This window comes from Notamacropus eugenii, chromosome 1 (genome assembly GCF_028372415.1).
Source record: "Notamacropus eugenii isolate mMacEug1 chromosome 1, mMacEug1.pri_v2, whole genome shotgun sequence".
Taxonomy (NCBI): Eukaryota; Metazoa; Chordata; class Mammalia; order Diprotodontia; family Macropodidae; genus Notamacropus; species Notamacropus eugenii.
Window position 1 is genome coordinate 200,750,181 of NC_092872.1, and position 12,776 is coordinate 200,762,956.

At 36.6% G+C, this 12,776-nt stretch overlaps 1 protein-coding gene across 3 annotated transcripts in view; it reads left to right on the forward strand.

Annotated features, from left to right (window-relative positions):
* The window catches only part of PLPP4 (phospholipid phosphatase 4), a 196,575-nt gene that overhangs the window by 66,230 nt on the left and 117,569 nt on the right, over positions 1 to 12,776 (forward strand). The gene's annotated exons all lie outside the window — the stretch shown is intronic.

Consider the following 12,776-nt stretch of genomic DNA (forward strand, 5'->3'; position numbering starts at 1 on the left):
TGCAACATATTGGCCTGGGACTCAGGAGACATTGGGTCTAGTACCACTCTACCACTGACTAGATAGGAGACCTTGGACAACTCACTGCACCCCACTGCTACCCCTGCCACAGTCCAGACTTTTTCTTCTTTCTTGGTTTGGACCTAAGATTTCATGAGTCCAGAGAACTATTGTCATACAAACTCACTTTACTGATCCAATCTGCAACTCTAGTTCGTGATTCATATAATTGTCCAGAGTTGCCTGAGGTACTGGGAAGTTAAGGGACTTGCTCCTGGTCACACAAGCAAGTATATGCCTGAGGCTGTTAAACCATAATTTTGCTTAGACTTTTTGTTTATCCATTTATTTCTTTATTTATTCATTCATTTTGGGAGGAGGAAGACCAGACCTGTGATTTTATTGGCATATGAGCCTCTTGATAAGGAAACCCCCTTTATTAATGTAGATTGATACCTACTGTGCAATGTGTAATCTCAGACAGTTGGTGCACCAAGTAGGTATCAGAGCCAGGTCTTTGATTCCAGGTTCTTTTGGCTCAGAGACCAACTCTCTATCCACTCAGCCATGTTGCATTTCAGCATCATTTGTTAACATTATTTGATGAATTGTGTTCCATTGGGCCTATAAGATTTAGTGTGAATCTAATCAATGAAGTGTGTAAATTTCTAATACCAATAATACAAAAGTGAAAATTATTTTCAGCACAGGTCTTTCTTCTGGCAAGGCCAACTGTCTAGCCACTAGACCATGCTACTGCCTCTCAGAGGCTCTGATTACTCATCTCTGAAATGAGAATGTTAGCATATATGATTTCCAAAGTCTCTTCCTGTTCTGGTGTTTCATGAATCTGTGTATACTCAAAGACAGTGAATGTGGAATCTGTGTTAGATGTTTTTAAGGAAGAAAACTTGGTAGCCAATGAACTGATCTTATCTGTTGACCCTATAAAAAGAACCTGAAATTGTGGATGAAATCAGAGCTAGTATAAATAAAAGCTCAATATCTCCAAAGCACAAAATTTAAATAGTATATGTATCTTAATAACTAAAAGGTCTGGAATTTACTTTAATGGACCAAGCAAAGTTTTTATTTATTTATTTTCTTTCTTTTTAAATCATTGTTTATTTATTTTTAGTTTTCAACATTCACTTCCAGAAGATTTTGAATTCTAAATTTTCTCCCCTTCCGCTTTCATCCTCATCCCCAAGACAAGCTGATATAGACTCTACATATACATTCACATTAAACGTATTTACGTAGTAGTCATGTTGTAAAGAAGAATTAGAACTAATGGGAGAAACCATGAGAAAGAAGAAACAAATGGAAAAAAAGAGAGCAAATAGTATGCTTCGATCTGCATTCAGACTCCATAACTCTTTCAATGGATGCAAACAGGATTTTTCCATCATGAGTTTTTTGGAGTTGTCTTAGATCCTTGCATTGCTGAGAAGAGCTAAATCTATCAAAATTAGTCATCACACAATGTGGCTCTTACAGTGTACAGTGTTGTCCTGGTTCTGCTCACTTTACTCAGCATCAACTCATGTATTATCTTTCCAGGTTTTTATGAAATCCACCTACTTATCATTTCTTATGCAACAATAGTATTCCATCACATTCATATACCACAACTTGTTCAGCCATTCCCCAGTTGATGGGCATCCCCTTAACTTCCAAATCTTGGCCACCACAAAAAAGGCTACTATAAATATTTTTGTACATATGAGTCCTTTTCCCATTTTTAGGATTTCTTTGGGATACAGTCCTAGATGTGATGTTGTGGGCTCAAAAGATATGCAGTTTTATGTTCCTTTAAGCATAGTCCCAAATTGCTCTCCAGAATGGTTGAATCCAAGCAAATTTTTACATCAATAGAAGTGCCCTGTCCTAAGAATGAGTAACTTTATAAATCAGTCTTGATGTCCAGGACAAAGGCCATCCCTTTGTGATTATACTTGGAGGAGGAGGAGTGATATCTTTAGGATTTTGTCCTCTGTCCTATTCTACAGTATTATTTATCAACCCTGGTTCTACCTCTGCATAACCACCACAGCTACCGTTCTCTGCTTCAAGGCTGGGTGGAAAAATACCAGAAGTACATGTTGGGAGGTTTTATTTTTCTTTCTCTTTTTCTTTTCTCCTATCCTGATGTATATAGATTGTTTAATTTTGAGGGGTTTAATTTTGAAGAGTGAAGGACCCAGTTCAAAATAACCCACTAATTTACACCTTGAATTCTGCCAACTTTCCCATGATAGATGAAATTCTGAGTTGAAAACAAACAAACAAAACTACTTGTTAGAAATCACACAAAGACTATTGCTATTTATACAGCATTAAACCCTGTGCCACTAACTGCCAAAGTAATTGAGCCAAATGCTTTAAATGCTGTACAGAAGATAATTTTGAGTTTAAAAAAGAAAAACAACAAAACATCTTTGGTTTTCTTGATGAGATCACTTTAATTAGTGATAATTGGAAAAATCTTTGTATATGGGAACTCACTCCATGCAAGCATAAAATAATCACTTCAATTGATTTTTGATAATTGCTTTTTATCCACAAAGAAAAGCTGAGTTTCATAAATCTGAGGGAAGGAGAAGATAAGGACTCTGCTGTGGAGATTGTGTTTTGTTTTGTTGTGAGTCCTGTGATTGGGCACCTTTCCATTTCAATATAACACAGGTTATTTTGAAATCAAAACTTTCTATCATGTCTAATTGAATTACCTTTATTGCTTTAATCAGACAAACCTTGTACTTGTCATTTATCTCCATTTCAGGACTCTCAAGCTGTAAAACATAATTTGGGATTCAATTTCCATGCCAGATTGATGGATATTTGTTACAGAGTCCTGGATTTGTTAACAATGGACTTTTTGACGTCTAGAGACAAAAGCCATGAATATTCTAGCTTCAGGCATAAATAAGATGGGGGCACATTTGCATGTTGGCAGCTAGTAGAGAGGAAGCACTGAAGAGGTTTTTCAGTGTTGCATTTTTTTTCAAAGGATAGAAGTGTATTCAACTTGGTTGTATCTTTGGCTCCTTTAATGAAATAGGTTCAATCTCCATTTTGTTAATACTAGTTGATGAATTTCATTCAGTTAGGCTCACAAGATATAGTGTCTATCTATAAAAACACAATGCAGTGCATAAAATTAGATCTGTAATATAAAAGTGAAAATTATTTTTCAGCACATAAATTAAATCTGGTCTTCTGGGTGCCAGTAATAGAGACAATACTAAAGTTATTATTTCTATCTTTCATAGATCCTTTCTAATAGTCTAGATATATAGTAGTCAGATTTATAATTAATAGGACATATTTTTTAACAATTGTTTAGTTTTCTCCAGGAGCTCCAAATATCTTTATGTAATACTTTGGAAACTGGTCATATCACCAACTGATTAAGAAAAAGATAGAAATAAATCAAAGCTAGAAGAAATCATAAAGATAAGAAGCGACCAAGCATAACCTAAGAACTTTTACCCAACTTATCACAAACTTTTGAATACAATCTATTAACACAAGCTTTTGATTCAAAGAAATGGGACATAGGCAAAAAACAGAGAATTAGCTCAATGACTATTTCTTAGATAAGTTTAATCAATGCCAAACAGTTGTTGCAGTGAAAAGATCACAAGTCCATATGCTGCTTCAGACAACAGATACTTGATTTTCTTACCAATTGGAGAGATAGAGGCAGCTGATGGTAACATTGGTTTAGTGAATATGCATATTTACAAAATGTTATAGGATATAAAGTAAATTTATAATTAATTTTAAGTAACATAGCTATAGCTAGTATAATATAGAATATAATTATAGGATATAAGCACATATGAGAAATATTGCCTTCTAAAACGGTGATAAGAAGTCAAGGAGAAAACAAGCCTGCCAAGCATTTCTAGGAAGGAGAACAGCAAATAGAGGTGAAATGGAACAGATATACAAGTATTTCAAAAGTCATCTATTTTATCAGCAGTTGTTGGATTTCACCCCCTCAATATCCCATGTAGTGGCAATAGAATTTAGGAAAACTACTTTGAGAAAAGTATAGGAAACTCACACCTTGTGTACCAGAGATAATACAATTTTCAAGGCCTTCAGTCATCAGTTTGTAAGACCTTTTGGAGAAAAAGATTTCTAAAGAATGAACAAGAGTATAGGTGTAGCCATTCCCAAAGAAAAACTGCTAATTCCAATCTTAACACTCTTGTATCTATATAATCTTTATGAGAATCACTTATACACTGAGGGTGTCTCAGATGAAAGTATCCAAAGGCAGCAGTCTGGTTTGCATAGACAATTTTCTATAGCTAATTGCATCTTCACAGTAGCACAATTACTAGAAAAGTATAGAAATGTCAATGTGTCTGGCATTTGTCGATTGCAAGAGACTATTTGGTTCATTATATTAAATGCAGTTTTATTGGCTCCTCTCAAGAAAGGTTAGTCCTATAAATATGTTAAAATCATGCATGATGCCAAGGCCACGGAGCTAACTTTATTATATGACCTACTGAGTACCAACTTTATGCAAGGCACTATAGAGGGAAACATATGCTCACCAAAGGGGATTCCCATTGCTATGGTAAGGGCAGGGGGAAAATGGATTGTATATTCATATAGTGGTTCTCAGATGTCCTTGTTTACAGATGATATTGTATTCATTTCATCAATCCCCAGAAGGGGTATCTAAGTGAGATCTGTGGTTACCCAAAAGAGCTTGACTTTGCCAAGTGTTATCCTGGTATCTGTGAAGATCTAGAGGAAGACAGTCAATACACTGACTGACTCCTCTGTGGAAGGGTTAAGGAAAGAGAGGGATTGCACAGGGTGAGAGGACACTGCTTGTGATCAGCACTGATAGAGGGACTACATGTGCCACAGATTACAGATACATTGAAACAGAGGACCTCAGAAATAAATATATTGGCCTCTAATACTTATTTAAAGTAGTTCTATTGAAACATAAATGTCCTAAATAATTTTGAGTTGATCCACAGTTTTTCCCCCTTCTTGGACAAATTAACATTTTGGCCATTTTTAAATTTGGGATTCCTTTCCCTCCCTTTCCCATTCCCCTTTCCAATCACTTTCTTTCCTTCTTTCTTTCTTTCTTTCTTTCTTTCTTTCCTTCCTTCCTTCCTTCCTTCCTTCCTTCCTTCCTTCCTTCCTTCCTTCCTTCCTTCCTTCCTTCCTTCCTTCCTTCCTTCCTTCCTTCCTTCCTTCCTTCCTTCCTTCCTTCTTTCTTTCTTTCACTGTTCCCTATATCTATGCAGATCACATCCGCAGTGATTGTTAAATTGTGAAAACTGTCTGAGGCACATAGAGGTTAAGTGACTTGTGCTAGCTTCCATATGTAGAAAGTGTCAAAGGCTGGATTGGAACCCAGTTCTTTCTGTATCTAAACCCAGTATTCAATCTATTCTGCCTCACTTCAACTAAAAGTATGGTTTACTTTCATCACTTTAGAAAGTAGCAGAGGATCAGAGGAAAGTTTTTTGATGCATTCATTGTATGTCCCTCCTTTTGTCAAGAAAAAGAGAGTACCTTTTTTTTTAACTCATCCATATTCACAAAACCTCAACTGACATTTTCCATGATATTCCCAAGCTGTCAGTAGCCTTTTACGTCTTTTATTTAAAAGGGGTCATAATTCTTATCTGAGAGTGCAAGATATATCAGAAAGTCTCCAGTTCCTCCGTTAAGGATTTATTCTCTTCCACTTTGGGACTGGCTTCTGCTTTAATTATGTCCTTTTTGATAATGCCTTTAGTATTAACCTATTTGGTAGGATGTCTATCTCTATGATTTTCTTGGTAGGAAATCAACAAATCCGTGTATATTTCTAGATATCTCTAAGAATAAATTTTTTATTCTTACATATCTTTTTTTTAAACTAAAAAAATCAAGATGTCTTCTGGTTACCCTTTTATTATAAATCAGAGGATATAATATTATTGACCTAGCCAGAAGATTTATTATTATTGAATATCGCTATTATTATTAAAAGCTAACATTTATATGGTATTTTAATATTTGGGGATCTTTTTTACCTATATCAGTTCATTTGATCCTCTCAAGAATCCCATAAAGTGTTTGGTGTCATCCTCATCTACAGATATAGAAACCGAAGCTGAGAGGTTATTTGCCCAGGGTCAAATTGTTAGTGTCTGAGGCAGGTTTCATACTCAGATATTCCTAACTTTTAAGTTCAATGCTCTCTTCCACTGTTTCACATAGTTGCCTATTATCCTTTGATTATATTTAGAAATAAGATTTTACATTTAGGGGTTCAGGTGCTTCCTTAAAAGACAGATATGAAATTCGTGTGTTTAAAAATTGAAGAAATATTGGCAAAGGAATATTATGATGGACAATTTAATTTTTATATTCAAGATCTGTAGAATGTTAGAGCTGGAAGGGACCTGAGAGAGATCAATTCAGCACTTAAAAAGTCAAAGCTATTTTTACTTTCCTTTGTGATATGATATAATTACTTGCAGCAGCAGAAAATAATCCTGAAATTCAGTCTACAAATGAAAAAATGATTTTTGTACACTCTTTACAACATGCTTTTTAACTGAATGCTTAAAATCAACTAAGAATTCTTAATGGTCCCATTTGTCATTCACCCCAGGGGAAAGTTCACCCCTACTTGGCATTTATACATAATTTGAAACTGCAGCAAATAATAACAATAAATTCTTCACGTAGGGACTCCTTCCCTTTTCCTCCCTTTTAATTGCTTTATCCTATAATACCACTGAATGCCAGAGAATTTCCAAAACAGTCTAGATGGTAGAATATAGCAAATCAGTATCCTGGAGGAAGGGCCAACTTTCTAATTATAGAAAATGCCTCAAAACTTAGGTTGCCACTACCTTCTCTTGTTTAGTCAATGAACTCCTAGAGTCAAGCTCAGTTGCTTACACAGGTCATACACAAATCAAGTCTATTAATTAGTAAAGAAGCTGTTTACCCTGCACCTGTGGTTTTCTCATCCAGACTCCGTGGTAACCCTGGGCCCTCATTCATAACCAAGGGCGAAAGTTGCCTAGAGCTTATATTTTTCTACTCTTGTTTACCCAATGGGAAGGCACAACTACACCATTACAGTGTCGCCAGAGGATCTAAAGAGAATAGATAACAATTTTTCTCAGGAAAAAAATCAAGTGACCAGATCAGTATTTTTTTCTTTTAGCCCTTAAAATAGAATGAAATCATGCAATGCAAAGCAGAGAATAATTAAAATGTAGAATCTGGGTATAATTAATGTATCTCTTACTATGATGAGAAGCTGTAAGATGTAATGAAGATAGAGGGCCAACCTTGGAGTCAGAACTCTTGCGTTCAATGCCTGCCTCTGATGCATACTAGCTGTGTTGGCATCAGTGCCTCCAGACAGCTCTCTAAGAGCCAGGTTCTTGTGTGTGTGTGTGTGTGTGTGTGTGTGTGTGTGCATGTATGTGATGGACACAGCCTACATGTAATAATACTATTAAACTGTATCCTGCCACATGAGAGAGACTAGTCTCCCATTGTATTGCTATTCAGTATATTAGTATGGTAATATATTAAATAGTGATGAAAGGATTAATCAGAGTCAGTCAGCTAGCATTTTTAAGCACCTACTATGTGCCTGGGATCTTGTTAAACACTTGGGATAGAAAGGAAGGTAAAAGATAGTCACTGCTCTCAAAGACCTCACAGTCTAATGAATCATAGAAAGAGCTATATATATATAAGATATATACAGGCTAAGTTGAAGATTGTCTCAGAGGGAAGTTACTAATAACAGCTAGGGGGAGAGGAAAATGATTTTCACAAAGATGGAATGCTACTTGAAACTTTAAGGAATCCAGGGCAGCTAAGAGGTAGGGATGAGGCAGAGGACCAGGCATGAGAGACAACTGGTAAAAAAATACCTGAAGTTAAGAGATGGAATTGTCTTGTTGAGGGAAAAGCAATGAAACCAGTGTCACCGTATCACAGAGTATGTGGAGGGGAGTAAGTGTAAGAAAGCTGAAGATTAGGAAAGGTTCAGGTTATGAAAGACTTTAAAAGTCAAGCAGAGGATGGGGTTAGCTGCGGGCACAAAAATACAAAGAATCAACTAATCTCTACTTCTTAGGAGCTAACATTCTTGGTGGAAGAGACAAGAAATATCTCTATAAATATAGAGAGAATGAACGCAAAGGAGTTATGGAGTAAGGTTACTAATAGCTGAGGGGGTCAGGAAAGACTCGATGTAGAAGATGGTGCTTAGCTGAGTTTTGAAGGAGGAGAGAGATTCAGTGAGGAAGAGGTGAAAAGGGAATATAGGGATACCAGTATCTGGCCACTGGTTGGACATATGTTGTGGAGTCAAGAAAGTTAATGAATACAGGGAAATGCAAAGGTTATGAACTTTGGAGAAAGAAAGAATGGTGGTGCCTTAAATTGACAAGAAATTTTAGCAGAGGTTGAGTTTGGGAGGGCAAGATGATGAATTCTATTTTGGATATATTGAGTTTAAGATATCTCTGGGACATCTAGTTTGAAAATGTCTAGTAGATAGTTGGTGATGTCATTTGTTCCCTAAGCTTGCATATATTAAGCATTTATTTTGTGGCAGACACTCTGATATAGGATCCCAAGTCAGACCCCAGGGTTGGATATGTAGATTTGCTGGTCGTCCAAATAGATACGTATAGAGAAAGAAAGTCATCTAGAACAAAGCTTTGGGTAACAGTCTAGGACAAGGTTATGGATGATAGCTCAGCAAAGGTGATGAAGAGAAGGCAGATAGATTGGAGAATAGGGAGTAGTGTCACAAAACCCCAAATAGGTAAGGCATAGGAAGCAGGGTTGTTGTCTTTGTTAAGTACAGTGGAGACATCAAGAAGGTCAAAGACCTGGAAAAGACCATCAGGGGCTGGTAATCAAAAGATCATTAAGAAAATTTAGAAAGAGTAGTTTCAATTGAGTAATGAAGACAGCAGCTAGTTTCAAAACCAAGACACTTGAAAGATACAGTTCCTGTAAGTATGAGTAGCCAGCTTGTCTTTCTACCCCAGCGGGGAAACTCATCTCACAGAATTTCATAGAATTTTGAGATCTAGAAGGGACCTCAATGGCTACTCAATCCTACCACTATGTGGAAGGCATCTCCAGCATACCAGAATGGACAAGTGGTTGTCTATTAGAAGATTTCTAGGGAGAAAGAACTCATCGCCTCTGGAATCAGCACGCTCTACTTTGGGTCAGTTCTCATTGTAATTAGCAACTCTTTGTAACTTCCAACTATTACTCCTGATTACTTCCCCTGAGTCCAAATAGAATAAGTATAATCCCTCCACTACATGAACGTCCTTCAAATACTTGAAGACAATTATTATATCTTGTCCCTATTTTTCTAGCTTCGTTTTCTCCAGGCTAAGCATACCCTCATTTTTCATTTGACCCTTATATGATATGGACTTGAGACCTTTCATCATCCTGAGTACCCTTCTCTGAATATTGGAATCCTTCTTAATATCCTTCTTAAACTATGGCACCCAGAACTGTACATGGTATTTCAGTTGAGGTCTGATGAAGGCAGAGTTCAGTGGGAACCCTGGAAAATCATGCCTCTATTTTGCATCCCAAGTTTACATTAGCTCTTTTGACAGACATATTAATGCTGCAGGCTCACACTGACTGCGTAGTTCATTAAAACCACTAGATTGTTTTTCCAGACAACTGATGTCTAACCATACCTTCCCAATTGTATTTATGAAGTTGATTTGTGTATGTATGTGTGTGTGTATGTCTGTGTCTATGTTTGCAAGTGTAAGACTTTTTACATTTATTTCCATTGAGTTTTATCTTCTTAGATGCAACTTGAATTTTCAAAGGAATTGAAGTCAAACCCAATGGCTTATAGTTTGCAAACATTTTTCTCTTTCATTTTTTGGAAACTGGGGCACCAGTTGCTCTTCAGTCTTGTGGCACTTCTCCCATTTTCCATGACCTGTCAGATATCATTGAAAATGTTGTCAGCATCTAAAGACGTAATTCACCTGGGCTGGGTGACTTGAGTACATAAGTGAGAAGTAGACATTCTCTTACTATCCTCTTGCTTATCTTGGGTATACACTCCCCAGAGTGTATCATGTCCTTCCCAATGCTAAGGTCATTCTCCTTGGCAGAAAAAGTAGAAGCAAAATAAGGACTGGATAGCTCTACCTTCTATTTATTGATAGAAATCATTGTCTTATCTCTACCAACCCCTCCCCCCCCAAGCAAATGTCCTATTCCCTTTATGATCCTCCTTTTCACCAGTATAGCTTTAAACCCCCCCCCCCCCCCTTTTGGCTTTAAATACCCTTGTTAACCTGACAATGTTTTTACAAGACTATAACACACTCTTTTCCTCCAACAGTTCCCATCTCAGAGACCAGTTCCTCTCTGTTAGTGAGAATCAGAAACAAAAATAGACTTTCCCATTGTCCCCATTTTGAAGGATGAAATTCTCACCAGGGTTAAGTCAAGGAATTGCTAATTATTCTCCTTTTGGCAGAGAAAGAATTCCAGCTGATGGCTAGATAACCAGAGTTCCCTGTTATTACTCCATTAGGCCCCTATGCCATGCTTGTAATTTATTTCTTAAATCTCTCATTTGTTTCCTGTTTATGCTCAGGTGATCTGGAGTATATATTCCAATAACAAAATCACTTTCTTTTTATTCTTTTACCCAAATATTTTCTTTAATGGTGCTGTCTCTGGTTCCTAGCTTTCTTCCCATAAATACACTTTCTTAATTTAATAAACAGTGCTCTCTCCTCCCCTGCATTTACCTAATATTTTTATTTTGGATGCAGTATACCCATCCAGAACTACAGTCTAGTAACAAGTTTCATTTCACCAAATCTCAGAGGGTATCGATGAGGTCAAATTTGTCTCTTTGCTTTAGGCCTTTTTGTTTCTCTCGTTTGTTACCTAAACTTTCAGCATTTTTTGGATAGGTATGAGGCTAGAGGTTTTTGTTTCTTTCTTTCTTTTTTCCCTATATTGGCTTCCTCCCTGGATTTTGTTTCATATGAGTGTCTAGATATCTCGACTGTTTTTTTCCTCTCCCTTCTTTGTAGCTTTTCCATATGGTATCTAATTGGGAAATGGAGATACACACACACCAGCCCTGGAGTCAGGAGAACTTGAGTTCAAATCTAGCCTCACACACTTATTAGCTGTGTGACCCTGGTCAAGTTATTTATCTCTATTTGCTTCAGTTTCTTCATCTGTAAAATGAGTCCACTACCTTTGCCAAGAAAACCCCAAATGGGGTCATGGAGAGTGAGGCACGACTGAAATGACTTAATAACAACAATTTCTTTTCCACCCTCCATCCTTTTTACCTTGAAACATTTGATTAAACTAATTAGATCCCAGAAAATATATTCTTGCCATAATTATTAGGTACTCTTGCCAGGAGTCTGTCATCCTCATATTTTAAGCCATGGATCAGAAATTCAAATTCACTTCTTAGCTATAACCTTTATTGGAGAATAAGAGAGAGTTGAATGGGTTAACCAATTGACCTGTGACATATGATACTAACCAATTCACCACACAGTAGGAATTTCTTATTTTATACTAAATAACCTTCATCAGTTCCACTTCCATTCAAATATTGATATTAATGAAGGGAAACCTGAAGTACGTAATAGTTTACACGATCTTTTTGTGTATTGTAGCTTTGAGGTGAATAAAGCTTATTGTATACTTTTAGACACCTAGTAGCATCAGCTACTTCACACACGTGCACATACACACGTGTGGGTTTATGTATGTCTGTATAAGTGTGCATATGTATATACACACACACACACATATATATGTATATATATGTATCCCATTCTATTAATGGATTTTCTCTCTATTGTTTTAATTCCCATATTCTATTCCAACATATTTTTATCCTTACTATTACCATAGTAATTTTTCGGAAAAAAGATAGTCTCCCCCCAAATGATTTTCTCTCTCTCCTTACCTCTTGTTGGACTTTAAGTTAGTAACAGTAGTCCAGTATTTTCTATGACTTGGTTAGAACAATTGAAGAAATATGCATTACATAAGAATTAATCACTATTCATACCCATTTACCTAGTTTTCTGACCACCAATCCCCCTCACCTCATATGACAACTTGATCTGGATTATCAGAGTTTACCATATCTCTCTTCCCTTCTCCTTCTTCCCTTCAGCTTCTGTGCCTGCCATTTTAATGGCAAAAAATTCTTGCTAAAAATAGACATGCAAATGAATCTATCATTTGTCATTCTCATGTGAAATTGATAGATGAGGATATGGCTGGATCATGTTGAGAAAGAAATATGAGGCTGCACAAATGACATTGAAAGAAAGCAGAAGAAAAAGAATCCTTCTAAGTAGGCATTTACATCACTGGCACATATGGCGTATCGTTCAGCGTTTCAATGAATTCCTCTCCTGGCAAAGCTGAAGGGTAGGAGTATAAGATGGGAAAGAGCCTGGAGGCTTCCAGTCAAGTTCAAGGGTTTCAGTGATTATGCTAAAATGGACTGGGAAGCAGGAGTTTAACGGCAACAACTGAGGGCAGAGGTTGAAATCTACGTAGCAAGTCAAATAGTTATTGAATGTTTTCATCAGGCAGATGCTGAAGACACACAAAAGAATGAGACAGGATCCCTGTTTCCAATTTAGTAGGCATGATGATGTAGTGCACAAAGAGCAAAAACACTGATAGTGATAGCAGCTAATATG